General features: G+C 38.1%; 1 pseudogene across 1 annotated transcript; it reads right to left on the reverse strand.

Annotated features, from left to right (window-relative positions):
- Window positions 1-200: 200 nt before the first annotated feature.
- On the reverse strand, window positions 201-686 carry LOC309807949 (small ribosomal subunit protein uS15-like; annotated as a pseudogene). Its single transcript has one exon. The product of its transcript is annotated as a small ribosomal subunit protein uS15-like (transcript).
- Between the last annotated feature and the right edge of the window lie 13,037 nt (window positions 687-13,723).

Genomic DNA, 13,723 nt, shown 5'->3' on the forward strand with positions numbered 1-13,723 from the left:
AGTTTGGTTGATCTTTGCTATCGTTTCCTTCATTTCTTTTTCATTTCTTTCTGATCTGATCTTTATGATTTCTTTCCTTCTGCTAACTTTGGGGTTTTTTTGTTCTTCTTTCTCTAATTGCTTTAGGTGCAGGGTCAGGTTGTTTAGTCGAGATGTTTCCTGTTTCTTAAGGTGGGATTGTATTGCTATAAACTTCCCCCTTAGAACTGCTTTTGCTGCGTCCCATAGGTTTTGGGTCGTCGTGTCTCCAAGGCAGAGGCTATGGATGACTTGTATTTCCATTGGGGAGGGAGGACTCGTTTGGTGTTGTAATATCAAGCCAACCGGTGAATAACTCTCTAAAGCAGAATCAGACAGAATTTAGCATCTTTATCCTTTCTGTTTCTCTCAAGATGCTTTTGTACAGCAACAGGTTTCTTCATTAAATGATAGAGTTCCTCAGGAAGATCAGGAGCAAGTCATTTGGACTTAAGAATTCTCAAGATTTTGTTGCCTGTCACAAAACGTACTTGTGCAACACCATGTGCGTCTCTCAGGATCACACCAATTTGCGAGGGCGTCAGGCCCTTTTTGGCCAGTTTGTAGATCTGCTCCTTTACGTCATCAGATGTCAGCTTCAGCCAGATGGGGATGCTGTGGCTGTAGGGCAGAGCCAACTGGGACAGGCTCTTCCCTGGAGCATGCATGCGACCTACGGTGGCGGCAGTGTGGTTCAACTCAATTGTTAAAACCACAACCTAAAATATGAAACACATAGAATTTTACAGAAAGAAGAATTGATTCAAAAATGGATAAATGTATAGCTTATCAAGAGCAGAGAAAATTTTCTCACTTAAAGTAAGAAAGAAAGCAAGATATTATTTCCAACTCTTATCCACCAAAGGTTCAATGGCAATGTTACAGGAAAGTCCACATTAGAGGACATTATCATATAAAGAAAAAGACACCTTACAAGTGTTAGTTGTTCCATATGTTATCTCATTTTGCATTAACTGCTAACATAGGTATTATATCAGGGGCAAAATTACACTTTATTCTTCCTAACTCATCTCCTAGTTGTATGTTCCCTAAATGGTATGGTAATGCTCCCATAATACCCAGCACAGTACTTTGCTAGGAGTTCAATAAATGTTTGTTGAATTGAATTACCACATTAACATGTAAACTGTGAGATTGCAGAGCTTACAGCCTTTAAATCTTATTTTAAAAATCTAGGTCTACACAAATTTGCATATTATTTAGAAAATGAATATATTAAGCCCAAATCAGTGTCTAATTTATATGCATTTCCATGAACTCACTTTGACAGTTTGAAGTGTTACCACTGACCAACACATTGGATAGGACACGAAGATGACCTTATTCATTTTTAGGAATTGACAATTTTTTAGAAGATTGCCCAGATGTTTATTTATTTACCAATTGATATTTTTTTCCCAAATGAACTCTCCTTGGAGATTTTTATTTACAGTTATTCGTTCACCACTTTTTGAGTCCTGTCGCTTTGTTGACTTCATGTGCTTAGTTTGAGGGACACTGCTGGATGCTTCTTTGATAAATAAAGCTGATCAGGTCTTGTAAGTAAATGATGACATGTAGCTGAAGCAGTTTAAAGATTTAGCTCTTTGCCAATTTGTTGTTTTATTGAATAGTCATATTTCATTCAAGAAAGAGAACACACTCGTGGCTTGTGTCATTGCAATACATGTACCTTTGCTTTAGAGAAGCTCATATAAACTTATGGTAGAAATTGGTCTCTTTGTCAATTTAAAGAGAAATTAAACTGGCTTCTTTACAATTTCTTTTACCCTCCTTCTCATTCTTTTATCCAAGTAAGTTAGTTCTACAAATCTTTATATAAAGTCTCAGAGAGAAAAATCCAACATGATGTTTATCAAGCTAGAGTGCCTATTCAGTATGCAAAAAAAAAAAAAAAAAATCACCTTGCTTTTTCTATTGCAGTGCCCCTAAATTGAAGCTATGTGCCTAATCAGGCAAAAATACCTGTGCTTCACATTTCATAGCATCTAAAGCTGGCTTCTTCTGTCTATGTAAATAATTTTAAGTGAAAGATACTGACGTTATTTTACAAGATGAGATTTAGCAAGATATTTTTGACAGGGTTTCCAAAGGAACCACAAAACAATAATGCAGTGAAACCTGATTTTAGAACAAACTCAACTTCTAAATGATTTAAAGAAGCACCATTGATACTTATGAACTTAAAAAAAAAATTAAGGAAAAACCACAGCTTAGTTTCCAATCAGTCAAGACTTTGAACAATGTATTTCTGTTGGGAATAAAGAAAGAAGGGGTTTCTATAAAAAGAAAAAGCTGTAGAGAGGAGGAATTGTATTTTAAAGGCTACACACTTCCAAGGTGTTCAGTTGATGAGGTCTTTGTCTTGTAGTCACCAAGCTTCATTCAGTGTTTCTATAATCACAATGCAGTTTTTACACTCTGCAATTATCTTTAATTGTAAGGATATGCAACCCCTAATTAAGCTAAAGGGAAGATAGTAGCTGTTCATATTAAAGAACCCGTGAACTCCAATAGCCTGTTTTGATGTCTGATTGATTTTGACACTGTCTTGAATAGTGATTGCCGCATTTTGTTCCTTGCTTTGGGTAAGTATCTTAAAGGAAAAAATGCCGAGACCACCCCCTTAATAAATTTCCTCATTGCAGCCTGGTTAACAGAGACTCCTTCTGAAAGTGATCTGCTCCTACATGTCCATGTGGAAGGAAAAGTAACTCAGCACCACAGGTACTAGTCATTTTGGCTGGAAGAAAAAGTTCCACAACACAGCCACGTCACAACACCAGTGGCTGTAGTTTCAGCCAAAGACCTTGAAGTGTCTGACAGAAGGTTTTATTGGATGCTGAAAGGATAGCTAAGTTGACAACATGTAAGTAAGTGATGTATTTGTGTAACTCTATGTTTGTCAGCCTGGAACACAACCACACCCCTCAACAACACGTACACATACATATGCAAGCCACCACCACCATCGTTACCATTATATATTGAAACCCTTTTGTTTCAGGTTCAGCTCAGAGGTAACTATTTTAATTGAACTGTTTGTGTTTTCTTTGTTTCTCTGCTCACTCCATATATCAAAAGTAATCACTCCTTTCACTAGTATTTCCATAGTACAATGTTTGTAACTCTATTTAACTTATATTTTATTCTGTCTCATATCATTATAAGATATTAAAATGACTCTTACTCCTAACAGATTATAAATACCCTCAAAGCAAGTAATAATGGTTTTTACCCTTTATCCTTTTTTTCTTTGTGTGTGAATAATATATACCTACAGAACACACACGCACAAATATTTATCTATATAAACACAGACACATGCATAGAGAACATATAGAGTATAAATAGAATATATACATGTATGATCATATGCTATATGAGTTTTAAGAAAGAGAGAAAGAGAAAGAGATTGGCTTTTCTTATGTATTAGCTTCTGAAAAGGCAGTAAAATCATTCCATTTGCCAGGTAATCACCCCTATTCCAGTAAGAGTGTTATATCATTATACTGTCAATTTTATATTTTTAAAACTTAACACTGTAACACAAGCAACTGAATCCAATCCCTCTTCCTCCCCTCCAAAAAAGGAAAACCAATTACTTGTATCATTCAGGTTGATAGGATCTTGCAGTATTGTAGGGTTATCCCTACAGATCCTTGCGGAAATCAGAATTGCACTGCTCTCTCCATTCTCTCCTCCACACAGCCCATCTCTGTATTCTGACAATAAGTACACCTCTCTTTTCCTTCTTCTCTTCTCACATTTAGGATTCACTTAGAGAATATACTTAGAGTACCCATCAGGCAGTAATTTTCAAGTTGGAAAACACTGGAAGAGGTGTGCTACAAGTCTAACAAAAGATTTGAAAAATGCCATATCAAGTAATTGCACAGTTTTATTCTCAGTGTATAAAAACATTCTTGTACGGCCTTCATGGGTGTTTAGAAATATCACATTTGAATGTTCATGCCTCTTAAAGAGGAGAAAAAGCTGGAGTACAAATGTGTTTTCGCCAACATGTGGGCTGAATGACCCTGATATTTTACTGTTAGCCTTTGGGATTATACTTTGTTCTGTGGATTCCATTACATTTTTTATTAGTTTCTGCTTTATAACAAAGTGAATCAGTCATACATATACATCTGTTCCCACATCCCTTCCCTCATGCATCTCCCTCCCTCCCACCCTCCCCATCCCACCCCTCCAGGCGGTCACAAAGCACCGAGCTGATCTCCCTGTGCTCTGCGGCTGCTTCCCACTATCTATCTACCTTACGTTTGGTAGTGTATATATGTCCATGCCTCTCTTTCGCTTTGTCACAGCTTACCATTCCCCCTCCCAATATCCTCAAGTCCATTCTCAAGTAGGTCTGTGTCTTTATTCCCGTTATACCCCTAGGTTCTTCATGACATTTTTTTTAAATTCCATATATATGTGTTAGCATACGGTATTTGTCTTTCTCTTTCTGACTTACTTCACTCTGTATGACAGACTCTAGGTCCATCCACCTCATTACAAATAGCTCAATTTCATTTCTTTTTATGGCTGAGTAATATTCCATTGTATATATGTGCCACATCTTCTTTATCCATTCATCCGATGATGGACACTTAGGTTGTTTCGAGCTCCGGGCTATTGTAAATAGAGCTGCAATGAACATTTTGGTACATGACTCTTTTTGAATTATGGTTTTCTCAGGGTATATGCCTAGTAGTGGGATTGCTGGGTCATATGGTAGTTCTATTTTTAGTTTTTTAAGGAACCTCCATACTGTTCTCCATAGTGGCTGTACCAATTCACATTCCCACCAGCAGTGCAAGAGTGTTCCCTTTTCTCCACACCCTCTCCAGCATTTATTGTTTCTAGATTTCTTGATGATGGCCATTCTGACTGGTGTGAGATGATATCTCATTGTAGTTTTGATTTGCATTTCTCAAATGATTAATGATGTTGAGCATTCTTTCATGTGTTTGTTGGCAATCTGTATATCTTCTTTGGAGAAATGCCTATTTAAGTCTTCTGCCCATTTTTGGATTGGGTTGTTTGTTTTTTTGCTATTGAGCTGCATGAGCTGTTTATAAATTTTGGAGATTAATCCTTTGTCCGTTGCTTCATTTGCAAATATTTTCTCCCATTCTAAGGGTTGCCTTTTGGTCTTGTTTATGGTTTCCTTTGTTATGCAAAAACTTTGAAGTTTCATTAGGTCCCATTTGTTTATCTTTGTTTTTATTTCCATTTCTCTAGGAGGTGGGTCCAAAAGGATCTTGCTGTGATTTATGTCAGAGTGTTCTGCCTATGTTTTCCTCTAAGAGTTTGATAGTTTCTGGCCTTACATTTAGGTCTTTAATCTATTTTGAGCTTATTTTTGTGTATGGTGTTAGGGAATGATCTAATCTCATACATTTACATGTCCCTGTCCAGTTTTCCCAGCACCACTTATTGAAGAGGCTGTCCTTTTTCTACTGAACATTCCTGCCTCCTTTATCAAAGATAAGTTGACCATATGTGCGTGGGTTTATCTCTGGGCTTTCTATCCTGTTCCATTGATCTATCTTTCTGTTTTTGTGCCAGTACCACTCTGTCTTGATTAGTGTAGCTTTGTAGTATAGTCTGAAGTCAGGGAGCCTGATTCCTCCAGCTCCGTTTTTCGTTCTCAAGATTGCTTTGGCTATTCAGGGTCTTCTGTTTTTCCAAACAAATTTTGAAATTTTTTGTTCTAGTTCTGTGAAAAATGCCAGTGGTCGTTTGATAGGGTTTGCATTGAATCTGTAGATTGCTTTGAGTAGTAGAGTCATTTTCACAATGTTGATTCTTCCAATCCAAGAACATGGTACATCTCTCCATCTATTTGTATCATCTTTAATTTCTTTCATCAGTGTCTTATAATTTTCTGCATACAGGTCTTTTGTCTCCTTAGGTAGGTTTATTCCTAGATATTTTATTCTCTTTGTTGCAATGGTAAATGGGAGTGTTTTCTTGATTTCATTTTCAGATTTTTCATCATTAGTGTACAGGAATGCCAGAGATTTCTGTGCATTAATTTTGTATCCTGCTACTTTACCAAATTCATTGATTAGCTCTAGCAGTTTTCTGGTAGCATCTTTAGGATTCTCTATGTATAGTATCATGTCATCTGCAAACAGTGACAGCATTACTTCTTCTTTTCCAAATTGGATTCCTTTTATTTCCTTTTCTTCTCTGATTGCTGTGGCTAAAACTTCCAAAACTAGGTTGAATAAGAGTGGTGAGAGTGGGCAGCCTTGTCTTGTTCCTGATCTTAGTGGAAATGGTTTCAGTTTTTCACCATTGAGGACAATGTTGGCTGTGGGTTTATCATATATGGCCTTTCTTATGTTGAGGAAAGTTCCCTCTATGCCTACTTTCTGCAGGGTTTTTATCATAAATGGGTGTTGAATTTTGTCAAAAGCTTTCTCTGCATCTATTGAGGTGATCATATGGTTTTTCTCCTTCAATTTGTTAATATGGTGTATCACATTGATTGATTTGTGTGTATTGAAGAATCCTTGCATTCCTGTAATAAACCCCACTTGATCATAATCTATGATCCTTTTAATGTGCTGTTGGATTCTGTTTGCTAGTATTTTGTTGCGGATTTTTGCATCTATGTTCATCAGTGATATTGGCCTGTAGTTTTCTTTCTTTGTGACATCCTTGCCTGGTTTTGGTATCAAGGTGATGGTGGCCTCATAGAATGGGTTTGGGAGTGTTCCTTCCTCTGAAATTGTTTGGAAGAGTTTGAGAAGGATGGGTGTTAGCTCTTCTCTAAATGTTTGATAGAATTCGCCTGTGAAGCCATCTGGTCCTGGGCTTTTGTTTGTTGGAAGATTTTTCATCACAGTTTCAATTTCAGTGCGTGTGATTGGTCTATTCATATTTTCTATTTCTTCCTGATTCAGTTTTGGCAGATTATGCATTTCTAAGAATTTGTCCATTTCTTCCAGGTTGTCAATTTTATTGGCATAGTGTTGCTTGTAGTAATCTCTCATGATCTTTTGTAATTCTGCAGTGTCAGTTGTTACTTCTCCTTTTTCATTTCTAATTCTATTGATTTGAGTCTTCTCCCTTTTTTTCTTGATGAGTCTGGCTAATGGTTTGTCAATTTTGTTTATCTTCTCAAAGAACCAGCTTTTAGTTTTATTTATCTTTGTTATCGTTTCCTTCATTTCTTTTTCATTTCTTTCTGATCTGATCTTTATTATTTCTTTCCTTCTGCTAGCTTTGGGGTTTTTTTGTTCTTCTTTCTCTAATTGCTTTAGGGACAGGGTCACGTTGTTTACTCGAGATGTTTCCTGTTTCTTAAGGTGGGATTGTATTGCTCTGAACTTCCCCCTTAGAACTGCTTTTGCTGCGTCCCATAGGTTTTGGGTCGTCATCTCTACATTGTCATTTGTTTCTAGGTATTTTTTTAATTTCCTCTTTGATTTCTTCAGTGATCACTTCGTTATTCAGTAGTGTATTGTTTAGCCTCCATGTGTTTGTATTTTTTACAGAACTTTTCCTGTAATTGATGTCTAGTCTCATAGCATTGTGGTCGGAAAAGATACTTGATACAATTTCAATTTTCTTAAATTTACCAAGGCTTGATTTGTGACTCAAGATATGATCTATCCTGGAGAATGTTCCATGAGCACTTGAGAAAAATGTGTATTCTGTTGTTTTTGGATGGAATGTCCTATAAATATCAATTAAGTCCATCTTGTTTAATGTATCATTTAAAGCTTGTGTTTCCTTGTTTATTTTCATTTTGGATCATCTGTCCATTGGTGAAAATGGGGTGTTAAAGTCCCCTACTATGAGCGTGTTACTGTCGATTTCCCCTTTTATGGCTGTTAGTATTTGCCTTATGTATTGAGGTGCTCCTATGTTGGGTGTATAAATATTTACAATTGTTATATCTTCTTCTTGGATGGATCCCTTTATCATTATGTAGTGTCCTTATTTGTCTTTTCTAATAGTCTTTATTTTAAAGTCTATTTTTTCTGATATAAGAATTGCTACTCCAGCTTTCTTTTGATTTCCATTTGCATGGAATATCTTTTTCCATCCCCTTACTTTCAATCTGTATGTGTCTCTAGGTCTGAAGTGGGTCTCTTGTAGACAGCATATATATGGGTCTTGTTTTTGTGTCCATTCAGCCAATCTGTGTCTTTTGGTAGGAGCATTTAGTCCATTTACATTTAAGGTAATTATTGATATGTATGTTCCTATTCCCATTTCCTTAATTGCTTTGGGTTCGTTATTGTAGGTCTTTTACTTCTGTTGTGTTTCTTGCCTAGAGAAGTTCCTTTAGCATTTGTTGTAAAGCTGGTTTGGTGGTGCTGAACTCTCTCAGCTTTTGCTTGTCTGTAAACGTTTTAATGTCTCCATCAAACCTGAATGAGATCCTTGCTGGGTAGAGTAATCTTGGTTGCAGTTTTCTCTCCTTCATCACTTTAATTATGTCCTGTCACTCCCTTCTGGCTTGTAGAGTTTCTGCTGAGAGATCAGCTGTTAACCTCATGGGGATGTCCTTGTGTGTTATTTGGTTTTTTTTCCCTTGCTGCTTTTAATATGATTTCTTTGTGTTTAATTTTTGACAGTTTGATTAATATGTGTCTTGGCGTATTTCTCCTTGGATTTATTCTGTATGGGACTCTCTGTGCCTCCTGGACTTGATTAACTATTTCCTTTCCCATATTAGGGAAGTTTTCAACTATAATCTCTTCAAATATTTTCTCAGTCCCTTTCTGTTTCTCTTCTTCTTCTGGAACCCCTATAATTTGAATGTTGGTGTGTTTAATGTTGTCCCAGAGGTCTCTGAGACTGTCCTCTGTTCTTTTCATTCTTTTTTCTTTATTTTGCTCTGCATCAGTTATTTCCACTATTTTATCTTCCACCTCACTTATCCGTTCTTCTGCCTCAGTTATTCTGCTATTGATCCCACCTAGAGTATTTTTCACTTCATTTATTGTGTTTTTAATCGATGCTTGATCCATCTTGAGTTCTTCTAGGTCCTTGTTAACTTTTTCTTGCATTTTGTCTATTCTATTTCCAAGATTTTGGATCTTGGAAATAGAATCTTGGATCATCTTTACCATCATTATTCTGAATTATTTTTCAGGTAGACTGCCTATTACCTCTTCATTTGTTAGGTCTGGTAGGTTTTTATCTTGCTCCTTCTCCTGCTGTGTGTTTTTCTGTCTTCTCATTTTGATTATCTTACTGTGTTTGGGGTCTCCTTTTTTGCAGGCTGCATATTTCTAGTTCCCGTTGTTTTTGGTGTTTGTCCCCAGTGGCTAAGGTTGTTTCAGTAGGTTGTGTAGGCTTCCTGGTGGGGGGGACTAGTGACTGTGTTCTGGTGGTTGAGGCTCGATCTTGTCTTTCTGGTGGACAGGTCCACATCTGGTGGTGTGTTTTTAGGTGCCTGTGGCCTTATTATGTTTTTAGGCAGCCTCTCTGCTAATGGGTGGGGTTGTGTTCCTGTCTTGCTAGTTGCTTGGCATAGGGTGACCAGCACTGTAGTTTGCTGGTCGTTGACTGAAGCTGGGTGCTGGTGTTGAGATGGAGATCTCTGGGAGATTTTCGCCGCTTGATATTATGTGGAGCTGGGAGGTCTCTTGTGGGCCCGTGTCGTGAAGTTGGCTCTCCCACTTCAGAGGCACAGCACTGACTCCTGGCTGAAGCACCAAGAGCCTTTCATCTACCTGGCTCAGAATAAAAGGGAGAAAAAGTAGAAAGAAAGAATTAGTAGTAGAAAGAAAGAGAGAGAGAAAGAAAGGAAGAAGGAAAGAAAGGAAGGAAAGAAGGAAGAAAGAAAGAAAGAAGGGAGGGAGGGAGGGAGGAAGGATGGAAAAAAGAAAGAAAGGAGGGAGCGAGGAAGGAAAGAAAAAGAAAGAATCAATGGAAGAAGGGAGGGAGGAAGGAAAGAAATTAAGAAAGGAAGAAAGACAGGAGGGAGTGAGGGGGGAAGGAAAGAAAAAGAAAGTGAAAGGAAGAAGTGTGGGAGGGAGGGAGGAAGGAAAGAAAGAGAAAGAATGAAAGGAGGGGCGGAGGGAGTGAGGGAGGAAGGGAAGCTATGAAAAAAAGAAAGAGCAGGTAAAGTAAAATAGAATAAAGTATAAAATATAGTAGCGTTATTCAAATTAAAAAGTAATTATTGAAAAAAAAACGGACAGATAGAACCCTGGGACATATGGTGGAAGCAAAGCTATACAGAGAAAATCTCACACAGAAGCATACACATACACATTCACAAAAAGAGAGCAGGGGGAAAAATCGAAAATCCTACTCTCAAAGTCCACCTCTTCAATTTGGGATAATTCGTTGTAAAAAAAGGAAAAGGGGGAAAAGTCTGAAATCTTGCTCTCAAAGTCCACCTCCTTAATTTGGGATAATTCGTTGTAAAAAGAGGAAAAGGGGGGAAAGTCTTAAAGCTTGTCCTCAAAGTCCACTTCCTCAATTTGGGATGATTCGCTGTCCATTCATGCACTCCACAGACGCAGGGCACATCAAGTGGACCCTGGAGCTTTAATCCGCTGCCTCCGAGGCTGCACAGAGAGATTTCCCTGTTTCTTCTCTGCTCTCACAGCTCCCGGTCTCAGCCTTGGACCTGGCCCCGCCTCTGCGCGTAGGTCGCCGGAGGGCGTCCGTTCTTCGCTCAGACAGGACGGGTTTAAAGGAGCCGCTGATTCGGGGGTTCTGGCTCACTCAGGCAGAGGGGAGGGAGGGGCGCGCAGTGTGGGGCAAGCCTGCGGCAGCAGAGGCCAGTGTGACATTGCACCAGACCAAGGCGCTCCGTGCGCTTTCCCGGGAAAGCCGTCCCTGGGTCCCGGGACCCCGGCAGTGGCGGGGTGCACAGGCTCCCCGGAAGGCGGGGTGGACAGTGACCTGCGCTCGCACACAGGCCTTGTGGCGGCGGCAGCAGCAGCCCCAGCGTCCCATGCCCGTCTCCGGGGTCCGTGCCTTTAGCTGCGGCTCGCGCCCGTCTCTGGTGCTTCTTTAAGCAGCTCTCTTAATGCCCTCTCCTCGCGGACCAGGAAACAAAAGGGAAGAAAAAGTCTCTTGCCTCTTCAGCAGCTCCAGACTTTTTCCCCGGACTCCCTCCGGGCTAGCCATGGTGCACTAACCCCTTCAGGCTCTCTTCCTGCCGCCAGCCCCAGTCCTCTCCCTGCACTTCGACTGAAACCCGATATCGGAGCCTCAGCTCCCAGCCTCGCCCGCCCCGGCGGCCGAGCAGACAAGCCTCTCGGGCTGGTGTGTGCCTGAGGGCACCGATCCTCTGTGCCGGAACCTCTAAGCTTTGCCCTCCACACCCCTGTTGCTGTGCTCTCCTCTGCTACTCCGAAGCTTTCCCCCTCCGCCACCTGCAGTCTCCGCCTGCGAAGGGGCTTGTTGTGTGTGGAAACCTTTCCTCCTTCACGGCTCCCTCCCACTGGTGCAGGTCCCGTCCCTATCCTTTTGTCTCTGTTTATTCTTTTTTCTTTTGTCCTACCCAGGTATGTGGGAAGTTTCTTGCCTTTTGGGGGGTCTGAGGTCTTCTGTCAGCATTCAGTAGGTTTTCTGTAGGAGTTGTTCCACGTGTAGATGAATTTCTGATGTATCTGTGGGGAAGAAGGTGATCTCCACGTCTTACTCTTCCGCCATCTGCCAGAGCCCTCTCCATTACATTTTAAGTGTACTTTCTGGCATAGTTCATATTCACAATTAAACACGTTCCAGAGTGTGTTTCATTGTCATTAGTGCATTTACATCACTATTTGTGGCTTCTGTATATACAGGTGTCATTAGACTTTTGTTATGAGAAAGAAAGATTTAGTTTGTGAAATTTGTACATATTTCAATGTCTTTGAAAAAATGTTTTGCTTAAGGAGAACACTTTTCATAAAAAAAAAAATTAAATGTCATCAAAAACTACCACACACAAAGCAAGAAGCCCAGATGGTTTCACGGGGTTGAAATTCTACAGAACCTTCAAATACCATACCATACCAAGGCTACATACATCTTTACGGAATATAGAAAATGACATAACTTTCTAAATCTCTTTGTATGAAGCAACTGTAATATTGATGGTAAAGCCTTATAAAGATAGGAGAAAATCTGCCAAGTAACCTCACTTACAAATATTTATGTAAAAATCCTAAATAAAATAGTAGCAACAGAATTCAATACTATATTACGATAATTATACCAAATGACCCACTGAGATTTATTTCAGGAATGCAAGATGTTCAGTATTAGAAAATCTATTAATATGATTCATCACATTAATAGATCTGAGGGAAAAAATCACCTGAATATTTCTATAAATATTGAAAAGTTCTCCAAAACACTTAACATCAATTTCCCACAAACACTCAATAATAAAAAAAAAAATTATGGATACTTTCTTAATTCAGTGAAATAGGAATACCTCAATCCTAAAGCCATAGACTTCTCTACTGGAAAAGCTATAGAGACATCCCCACTAAACTCAGGAATTAGGCAGAGGTGCCTACTACTTCTCCAACTGTTTGACACTATATAGGAGATATTAGCCATTGGAATTAAGGTAACACATAAAAGCATGGAACTGAAAGAGAAGTAAGATTATTTGCAAATGACATAATAGTATACTTAGAAAATCCTGGAGAATCAATGTTAAAAATAATTTAAACAGTGCAATAATTTAATAAGATAATAAGATGTAAAATTAATATACAAAGTCAATAGGCTTCTGTATTAGTTAGCTATTGCTATAAAACAAACCACTCCAAAACAAGTAGATTTGAACAAATGAACAAACATCTATCATTCCTGGATAGGATTTCTTAACATCAGAAAGATATAATCTCTCCTGAAGTGAGAAAATTGATAGTAAAGTGAATTAGTTAAATTAGCTGGTACCAATAAAAATATCAACAAGTATTTTACTGATGCCAGATGAATTGATGCTAAAGCTCATATAGGATAATAAATATGTACACATAACTCAGAAAAAAAAAAATGAGAAAGAATGATGACAGCACATGAATAGAGCAGGAAGACACAATAGAAAAATTTAGAAATATACTCAAATATGTAGGATTTGTTCTTATTTTATTTTTTTTATGTTTATATAGTTAAAGTGGCATCTCAAACCATTAAAGAGAAATTTTAAATAAAAAGATCAATTTGGGTCTGTACCCCTTCTTATACATAAGAAATTACACCAAATACATCATATGTGATGCATTAGTTTTTTGTTTATTTTAATTCATCACAAAAGTACTAGAAACCAAAAAATTGAATTCATTTGTAATTTGACTGTAGAGGAATATTTTTTAACACTGACTCAAAATCTAGATTCAACATATTTGAAATTGATAAATTTGACTGCATAATATAAAGAAATATTTCATGACAAATACTAACAAATCAAAGTTAAAAGGCCAATTATGAAAATAAAGAATATATTGGCAAATTATATCACAGATAAAAGGCTAAAATCCCTAATATAAATCACATTTTTTAAATAAGGAGGAAGACCAAAAGCTCATAAAGTAGGCAAAAGACATAAATAGCCATTTGACACAATAAAAGACATACAAAAGGCTCTTAGATGAAAATATAGTCAATTTCATTCATAATAAGAAAAATGCAAATTAAAAATATACTTGTCTCTCTCTCACCTCTCCAAATGGCAAAAATTTGAGAGCTT

This window comes from Mesoplodon mirus (assembly GCF_964341445.2).
Source record: "Mesoplodon mirus genome assembly, chromosome: 7".
NCBI classification, from domain to species: Eukaryota; Metazoa; Chordata; class Mammalia; order Artiodactyla; family Ziphiidae; genus Mesoplodon; species Mesoplodon mirus.